Source organism: Zonotrichia albicollis, chromosome W (genome assembly GCF_047830755.1).
Source record: "Zonotrichia albicollis isolate bZonAlb1 chromosome W, bZonAlb1.hap1, whole genome shotgun sequence".
Lineage (NCBI taxonomy): Eukaryota > Metazoa > Chordata > Aves > Passeriformes > Passerellidae > Zonotrichia > Zonotrichia albicollis.
Genome location: NC_133859.1, coordinates 13,844,807 through 13,854,993, shown reverse-complemented (window position 1 = coordinate 13,854,993; position 10,187 = coordinate 13,844,807). Strand labels below are relative to the sequence as shown.

The window sequence follows — 10,187 nt, the reverse complement described above, 5'->3', positions numbered from 1 at the left end:
CTTAGGTACCACCCCTTCTCCGGTCCCATGGCAGCTCTACTTGAATGGAGTGATTGACAATCAGCCCAGATGTTTTCTGCGTCAAAAGGTATTCAAGTCCTTTTGACTCGATGATTTGACCATATATGACAGCTGAGCCTATTTTCAAAGGGAGTTTGGAAAAACATGAATCCGGACATTGATTATAAAGCAGAACTCCTCATTAGCCATTTAGAAATTAATGGCGTGAGATGACCTCTCATGGATATAATCTTTTAAAGTTCCTTTAAAGCTGCTTTATTGGGGAGTAACCTTAGCCACAACGAATTTAAGTGTTGGAAAAACAGTGGATTGATTTCTGAGTTCAGATCAGAGCCTCAGCATATGTCCTGGATTGCCAAGGAAATTGTATTCTACTTGCCATCTGTATGGCAGTTGTCTTCTGTTAAGTGGGCAGTTGTCCTTATCTCTTCCACAACCACTCCTCCCTCCGGCAAGACATCTGCTGATAATAGGCTATTGAATGTCACTGCATGACTGATAAGAACTATAGCATCCCATTGTGAGATGCTCCGCCCAGGGGGAGGAGCCAAGCATTCCTACCCAGATATAATCTTGAGATTCTGGAGCACCACCATGGCTTTCTCCCCTGGCTTTCCCAGAGGAACAAGTGCCTCTTCCACTGGATCTTCAGAGGCAGACTACACCTTTCTACAGGATCACTGCTCCAACCGAACCACACCTGATGCTCCAGGAGGACTGCAGCCACAATTCCAATTGGGCTGCTACCAACACCCTGACCAACAGGGTGTCAGGTCCTGTTCTGACTGTCAGTGTTGTTTTAGTTTACTGCATTGTTTATTTTATCTTTTTATTTTCTTCCCTATTAAAGAACTGTTATTCCCGCTCCCATATTTTTGCCTGAGAGCCCCCCTTAATTTCAAATTTATAACAATTCAGAGGGAGGGGGTTTACATTTTTCCATTTCAGGGGAGGCTTCTTCCTTCGTTAGCAGACACCTGTCTTTCCAAACCAAGACAGCGTACTTTAAAGCATGTGACTGTATTGGAAGAGAAGGTCATTACTACAGTGAATAATTACTTGCTACTGTAGAATTAAAAAGAAAAGTTCATGTAGTTCTCTCTCTTACCTTGCAGTCAGTCTCAAAAGCAGTGCAACCACATTTTGGGAAGCTGCTTATCGTCTTCCAACAAAATGTATGTCACATTACTGAAACTTTTGTGAAGTTCATAAAGTAAGTGCTGGACATATGGACTGAGATAGTCTGCTTTCTGTGTCACTATATAAATGTTGTAAAATGAGAAATACTTGAACTATGCTGCAATAAAGTCATATTCCTGGGTTTCTCATGGTACAATGTCTGTGAGATTCAGTCCATCTCTAGCCCGGGTAGTTCCATATAGGCTGAGCCCAAGTAAACCCAGAAAAAGAAAAATAACCACAATCTGCAACAGAAAATGGAAATGCCTTTGGTTTTATGTTCCTAAAGAAATTAGGAACTCATAATAGCACAGAGAACCAGGTTCAGAAATAATGCCCATGACTATTTTTTTAAGCTTTTGTATATTTATGCACACATACACACACTACAAGGCCAAACTAATTTGTGTTTTAGTGAACAGGAAATTTATATGGTGATGAAGATAAAAAGTAAATTGGGTTTCACTCTTCATGAACTTAGGTTACCAAAAGTCACCAAAACCCTTAAAACAACTTGCGTTTAAAAAGTATGCCATTATAGCACTACCAAGATAAAACTTTTAAAGTGTGAAATTGTGTAAAAATATTAAGAACTGTAATTCCAAAATAATTCCATTAATTGCTGATATTTAATACTATTGTCAGGATAATTGTCCTACTGGGCAAGGCAGAAGTCTATTTTTGAAAAACAGGTAAATAGTTTTTTGATTACCTTAGCTTTTGGGTTTAGCAGAAATGGAGCATAATGCTTTTCTGAAAAAGATGACAGTGTCCATTTCATACAGGGTGGCTCAAGGCAATTCATACTGGAATCTGAGAACTGGGAAAGCAAATCTCTTGTTGAGTTTGTGCTTTCTGGGCTCTGGCAGCTGATATTATCTTGCATCACTGTCACTTGGCTGCACAGATATTTCTGAGCAAGGTTCTGCTGTGGTGTAATACACCTGTGGGTGAGGATCATATTCTGTGTGTTACTGCACTGTAGACTGCATTGTAATCTGAGTTTCATGTATGAAACTCTGACAGCTTTATGAGGATGTACTGTAGTAAGTATTATCACTATTTTTCACATATGCTTGAGGCTCAATCTGAATCACTCTAGTGGCACACGAACTGCAAGAGAAAAACATTGTTCACATTTTGATAGGTATTCATTTAATCAGGCTAGACAGGATAATCTGCTTCCATCAAAACTGCTTCCACTACAGTGAAATTGTTTATGTTAATTAAGCATAATTTTTTGATGAGGATTTCCTTCTGCACTTTTAGAAAGTATTTCCTAGATATGGTTTAAAGTGTGGGCCTCTGAGACTGTTTCTGCATGTTTTTTGTGCCCAAGAAAGAAGGAACCAGCATGTCTGAAGACACTGGTATCCACTTAAATTGCTCTATTACATATACTAATCAGGTCAATAACCAGGTAGTTGCACACAGTCTGAAAGCATTATATATGTGTGTGAATTACATCTACATGACCATGCTGAGAATGAAACTTTTTAGAAGATCAAAATGCATGACATGCTGAGTTCTTCTGTTGAAAACTATTGAAGTAACTGAAAAATAATATTTGGACCTTCTGAATAACATCTCAGACTTTTGTGAGGCAGGTTGAAACTACCTGCCATACACTGACTCTGTATTTTAAAATTTATGTAAACATATATGAGTATTAATTGCCAGAAAGGACAGGCAAAATGAAGAGACAAAATTACAGAAGCATTTTTTGAAGCATTTATTGTAGTTGATACCTAGTTTATAAGAAAAAAAGTCATAAGCAAGCTTCCTTCTGTAAATAAAAGCAAATTGCTGATAGAAAACAGTATCAGAGATTTTTCACCAAGTGGAAAAATCTTACGAAAAGGAAGAAAATGTTGCCTACCTAAACAAACAAGCTCTTATTAACTGAATTTCTTCATATGTACATCAGCTCAAATTTTCATTCTCATTTGGTACAACTTTAGATGTAGGAATAAATAGAAGGCCTGGCAGCCCTGGGCTTCTGAGAATCGGGCCTCCAAAATTCAAGCACATTAGACCATCCAGTGAAACTGTGGCTGAATCAGAAACAGAGAGTCCTGGCTTCCAATCAACTCCCTGTTCTAATGACTACCTCAAAAGCATATTTAGGAGAGCACTTTCTCTCTCTGGCATCAAAGTTAAAAAGGTCAGACTCTGTCTGCTTCCCCGTGGGTGCAAAAGGCTGAGAACTCAAAGGCATTTCTCTACATACTGATTATGAGATGCATGTGGGAGTACATGTATAGAAATGCAGGTTATCCTCTTCATTGCAGGCAAAAGTAAAAACTAATGTAGAAAATCACAGAATCACAGAATCACAGAAATTCTAGGCAGGAAGAGACCTGTAAGATCATCGAGTCCAACCCATGTTCTAACACTTCAAATAGATCATGGCACCAAGTGCAACATCCAGTCTTTTTTTAAACTCTTCGAGGGATGATGACTCCACCACCTCCCTGGGTAGATGATTCCAGTATTTGACCACTCTTTCTGTAAAATACTTCCTCCTTAATTCTAGCTTGCATCTCCCTTGGTGCAGCTTGAGACTGTGTCCTCTTGTTCTGTCTGTTGTTGCCCGGAGAAAGAGACCGACCCCCAGCTCATCACCGCCACCCTTCAGGAAGTTGAAGAGAGTGATAAGGTCATAAAATATGCTTTATATCTAAGCAGTGGTTCCGCTAATGGCAGTAGATTCCTCCTAGTCTACCCATGACCTCAGAACTGGACGTACATTAGGTAAGAGTGTGCATACTACCATTCTAAATTACTATTGAAGCCCTAACAGAAAAATTACCAATCGTTACCTTGCAATGGTACTGATCATTCTGAATTCTTCAAAGTCCTATGAAGAAGTAGGCTAAAGAGAAGTAATTTTATAGTTTTTACATTATTTTTATGTATTTAGGCTTCAAGGCACAAAAAGCAAAAAAATTTGCACAGAGTGATTAAGGAAGGCTTCTGAGTAGCCCAAGTTATTTACAGTCTTCCATAAGAGACTGGAATTAAGTCTTCCAAAGTTTACCAATACCAGCCATACCCCATAAAATTCAAAAAATACAGCTATTACTAAAGCATGGCTCTTTTACATGCTTCCAGAAAGTTGTCTTCCAATGGCTAAAATGGATGTAGGTATGAATAAAGGAAAAAGTGTGTGTGTGTGAGTGTAGCAATGTAATTCAGCAATAAAAACCATGGCAATAACAAACTGACCCTGCTGCTGTCCCGCTGCAATGAAGAACTCCCACTCTTGACAAGGGACATTAGCACTGATTGGTAAAGACAAAAAGGATGCATCTCATATACTGTAATTCTATTACACATTCTCACCTTGTAAAACAGCAGAATATATCCAGTCTCCTGTCTTCCCGACAATAAAGGTCCATGCTCAGAATAGCAGGAAAAATCCGCAAAACCATAGCAAAGTTGAATACCATCTCAACTGCTGCCTAAATGAGCCTTTATTTGGTCTTATCTTAGGGCAAGCTGTGACAGCTCCAGAGCTCAGCTCCCAGGGGGACTGAGTGCCAGAGGCCAGCTCACTCTCAGACCAAGGCTGCGGGTCAGCCCCTAGCAAGCAGGGAATATTCAGCACTTAGTGATGAGCCAGCTCTTGTGATTTCAGCTTTGCTTGCTAGGTAGCTTTCGCACTTGGCTTAAGGCTCCAGCAGATGGTAGAGAGAGGAGAAGGAGAAGACGCCGGCTGTTCCACATGTATGGCTTTATTGTAGGGGTTCCGTGAAGGGTCTCAGCTCTTCTTCTTCCGAGTTAGTAGGGGTACAGTATGCTACTTTTATAGACTTGGCCCAGATCCAGTCCTGACCAATGGCAAAGGTGTTAGAGTGACCATAAGTGACCAATAGTAGGGTTAACAAGATATTGCCTTACATGGCTATAGGGATAAGGTATAAGGCAGATGTCCCTGGAGACAGGAAGCTTCTTTGCCGCTGTGTCAGCTTTCTATTCTCCAAGAGGCCCTGGCTAAAGTTGAGGGGTTTACTACAGCTGCCTAGAGATCAATCACAAGAGAAGTAAAGTACTTACTAAACTTCATTTAGGGCAATGGCTTTATAAAGCATAAAAACACCTTTAAATTTTCGCCCATTCACCCATTTTTCATGTTTACTCATCAGACACTTTCAAGCTTCTCCCTGAGGGAACTGGGAGGTATATTTTACATTCCAGTTTCATTATGGTAAGCCTACTGTAGTTCATTTGTTTTATTTTAATAGTAGTTTTCTTAAGATTTTTAATATCTCTATATCTAGATATGTGGTGGCATCAACATTTTTTAAGTGGAAAAAACAGAGTTGTCAATAAATTGCACTTTTATATGAGATCCTGCCCTATTTAGTCTCACAGTACAAAAAGGTGGAAGCAAAAGCAAATCTGGAACTAGGACCAAAGTCCTCACATTTAAGGGATCTGAAGTAATTGAAGTACCACAAAAACATTAAAGTATATTTTTAAATCAGTAATGAAATAAAGGTTTAATTAAATTTTAATGAATTTGCTCTATTTAGTAAAGCACTATGCATTTGATGTACTTAAAGTTCAGCAAAAAAAAAACCCAAAAAAGCCCCAAAAAACCATTTTGTGATTATCTGTTGAACTGTCCTGCTCGTATTTAACTTGATTTAATGAGCTGGTCTACCAAAATTAGTCTTATATTGGAACAAGAATAGTCAATTTGCAAAGTGATCATTATTTAAAGAAAAACAACCTCTCCTTCAAACTGTAACCCTTTCTTACACAGAGATTCACAGAGAATCTGTATAAACATATGTGGTGCAGCATCTATCATTATTCTTAATGATATTTATTTACAATAAAACATAGCTGGTCACTCACCTTACAAGGGGAAAAATGGGGCACAGATCAGTTTGAAAGATAGCAGTAGATAAGGACAAGTCACTGAGGGTTGTTTTTCTCCCAAAAAAATGGAAGAAAATAGCAGAGGCCTCAAGAGAAAGAAAAGAAAAAGAAACCTTTATATTTTACTCATTATATAATTAGCAGGCATCTCTATGTTAGCCCAGTTTCAGGATGAAGAAAGCATATAAATTATCAAGTGCCTCACCTGCAAACTTCTGAAATAAACAATGCTTGGGTGCTAACACTCAAAAAAATGACAAAAATTTGATTACACAAATGGAGTGCCTGACCTGATGTAAATGAGCCCTCCTTCCAACACAGATCAATGTCTGCTTTTGATGTTGAAAATCAGCCTTTAAATTTGGCAACTCAAAAGAAAATACATTCAAAGTTCATATTTTAAAAATATTCAACTTATGTGACCCTAAATAATGCAATTTTGCATTTTTCTGTCTCTTATTTGTGAAAATCTGTGGTGGGTTGACCCTGGCTGGATGCCAGGCACCCACCAAAGCTGCTCTATCACTCCCTGTCATGGTTTGACACTGGTGCAATGCCAGTGCCCCCATGAAAATACACTCTCCCTGGTGTCTGCTGTGAGATGTGACCAGGAATAAGCAAAGTAGGCCCCCACTTAGAAATAAAGAAAAGAAAACTTTATTAACTAAACTACAACTATATGTAAAAAGAAACACACAGAAAAAATTAAAACCTTCCAAAAACATTTCCTCCTCCCCCCACCAAATTTCCAACACATCCATCCCTCAGATCACCAACTCTCAGTCCATCACCACCCTTTAGATAAGCAATTCTCAGTTCATCAAGAGGAGAGGAGCCTTTCTTGTGCCATAGGCTTCCCCAGGAAACACAGTTGAAACCTCGTGTGTTTCCATGTCACTCGTGGCACCGCCCGGAGAACATTTGCCATCGTGACCTCTTTCTTCCATGTCCAGTGCTCTCACCACTGCACATGGATCAGGGCTGCAAGGATCACAAGTCCTGCTCGAGTGTGGGCTTCTCTCTCCATGGGTCCACAGGTCCTGCCAGGACCCTGCTCCAGCGTGGGCTTCCCACAGGGTCACAGCTTCCTTCAGGCATCTACCTGCTCCAGTGTAGAGTCCTCCATAGGCTGCAGGTAGATCTCTGCTCCACTGTTAACCTTCATGGGCTGCAGGGGCACAGCTGCCTCACCATGGTCTTCACCACAGGCTGCAGGGGAATCTCAGCTCTGGTGCCTGGAGCACCTCCTCCTCCTCCTTTTCCACTGACCTTGGTGTCCGCAAAACTGCTTCTCTCACATATATTCTCACTCATCTATTCTCTGGCTGCAGTTGTTCCTGTGCAATAACTTTTCCCCTTTTTAAATATGTTATCACAGAGATGTTACCACCATCATTGATTGGCCCAGCCTCGGGCAGTGGCAGTTCTGTCCTGGAGCCAGGTGTCATTGGCTCTATCAGGCATAGGGGGAGCTTCCAGCAGCTTCTCAAGGAAGCCAGCCATGTCCCCTCCCTGATACCAAAACCTTGCCACGCAAAAACAATGCAAAATTATAGTAACCTACTGAATGATTTTCAGGGTTTTGAAGCTGTAAAGTAAAATCAGAAGACTAGTTCTTGCTTTTACTTTTCTGATAATGATGCAATCAGTCATGTATTCAAATATTTTATAGTTATTTCAATCCTAAATATACCATATATATAGTACATAAAAGTGGTTTCTACTGATGTTTCACATTTGTTATCTCCAGGCTGTTTAAAGTAAGATTTTGATCCTGCTGATTGGCTGAAGACATAACTACTAAAATTGTAGAATTACAAAATTGTTAAGTTTGTAAAAGACCTTTAAGATGATCAATTTGAGACAGAGTAAGGATCCATCCTGAACTAGGTGAAGTGTCTGGGAGAGGTGAAGGGTCTGTGGAGCTAAAGCTGAAGGAGACGCCGCGTTCCAGAGACAGCAAGGAGACAGAGAAAGAAAAACAGAAAAACCACAAGGTCAATCTGCCCCCGACCTAGGAATTCCTCCGATAAAGAAGAATTAGTGCTAAGTGTCATGCAAGATGAATATGTATGAACTTATTGTGAAACTGTATGCATATGCATTTGGAAGGGGGATAAAAGGAGGTCTGAAATCTTCAGGGGTACGCATGCCCTTTTGGGGAGTCTTGCGTCCGGCGCGCGTCGTAATAAAGCATACCGGGCTTTACAACTTTTACAAGTTGTGAGGTTTCTTCTTTTCTCCGCAAAACAAAGTCCAATCATCAACCTAGCATCACCACCATGTTCACCATTAAAACATGTCCTCAAATAGTTTATCTATTGTTTAAAGCCTAAGTAGCATTTAAACATTGCTTTAATATTTGAGAGAAAAGATCCCATGACCATTTAATGATTTATGAATTCTGACACACAAAGGTATGCAATGTCATAGACCATAGACAAGACTTTAAAACTGTGTTATTTCCTTCTGATCCTCTCTAGAATAGACTGAATCTCTCAGGAAAATGAATGGCTGCTGTTTTGAAAAATATGAAATACGTAAAAATTTTCTTAACAAAGGATTTTCTTTAATGTGTTTTGCAGAGACAAAACTCTACAACTTTGTGAAAGTTGTAAAGATGGTATGTTTATTACAGTGCTGGACGCATGTGGAGATTACTTTCTTTAAAAGACATGCACACCTCTGGGAACTCCAGATCTTTTTTTATCTACCTCTCAAATACATATGCATGCAATTTCACAATGCGTTCATGAATATTAATTTTTACAAATTTTGCGTGACATTTGCCGCTAACTCTTCTTTTTCAGAAAGAATTCTTAGGTCACGTTGACCTGCTCTAACAGCAGTCTTTCTGTTTCTCTGTCTTCCCTCTCTTTATCTCTGTCTTTCAGCTGGAGCACAGCCTTTCTCGGAGCTTAGGCTTTTTATGAGAACAGGCAGTCAGAGTAAACAGGTATGTTTTCAAACTACAGACCTAAAGATGTACATTTCACCTAAATCAAAATAGATTTCTACTCTGGAAAATTTCCACTCTGTCTCCTTTCTCCCCTTTCCTAGAAAATAAGTAAATTCTTTAACTTAATGCAAATCTCTACAACAATAAGTGTCGCTTAATGCTTTACTAAGTTCGTTTGATAAGGAGGTTAACAAAGCTACTCGCTGTAGTATTGTCTAATTCCAAAACAGCAATATAATGGATAATATTAAACTTATTCTAACTAATATTAACAAAACTACAATGAGATGACACAACTTATTAAAGATTCTATTTGCAATTGGTGACTACCTAAAGATCACATCTCACTAGTGATGATCTGCATTTTGTTTTATTCTTTGCAGAATTCTGGTTATTTCTTTTGTATCATGTTGGACAGTAATTAGGGTTTTCTTTCTGCTTTCTTGGATTTTTTTCAAGATCCCCAGTAGGTCTTGGTGCTTAATTAATTGTTTTATTAATGTAAGGTCTATCTTAATAGGAGTAGGTGATAGTCTATGATACATTGTGTAAGTGGCTTTAATCAACTGGTGGGATGCCACTGGCACTAAGTACAAAAAATCACACTTGATAATCTTAAAAAATGACAAATACAAAAAAATAGAATTATTTCTACTAGACAAAATGACATAGTTGTTATCAATTTTTTACAGTAGCACAAGCAGTTCTCAAGCACACACAACCTTTACTAGTATATACGAGCACAGTTTTCTGATCAGTGACTGGATGAATCTTGAAGTGGCAAATACTCTCTTCAGTGTCTAAAAACACATCTTGGGCATTAATAGTATTGCTTTCACAAATGAATCTTAGTTGTTTTCTAGTAATGCAGGATTCCAAGTTTACTGTTTGCCATTTTTCATTCACCTTTTGTGCCCACACTCTATATTCTGAAGGGTAGAGCACAGTTTTTTTATTATTTATTCTTAGTGCAATGATGGGGTGGATAACGTAAACAGTGGCATTACGTATGGTAAGCACAAAGGCAGTGGCCACATTAGAAGCAGGATCATAGGTGAAATTTACCATAGTCTACAAGGATTGAAACTTCCTTTCAAAATCAATCGCATTATCCCAGACAACTTTCCGAATTTCAGCT

At 38.9% G+C, this 10,187-nt stretch overlaps 1 pseudogene; it reads right to left on the bottom strand.

The window, feature by feature from the left end:
- The window catches only part of LOC141726816 (protein patched homolog 1-like), a 162,844-nt pseudogene extending 160,758 nt beyond the window's left edge, over window positions 1–2,086 (bottom strand).
- Between the last annotated feature and the right edge of the window lie 8,101 nt (window positions 2,087–10,187).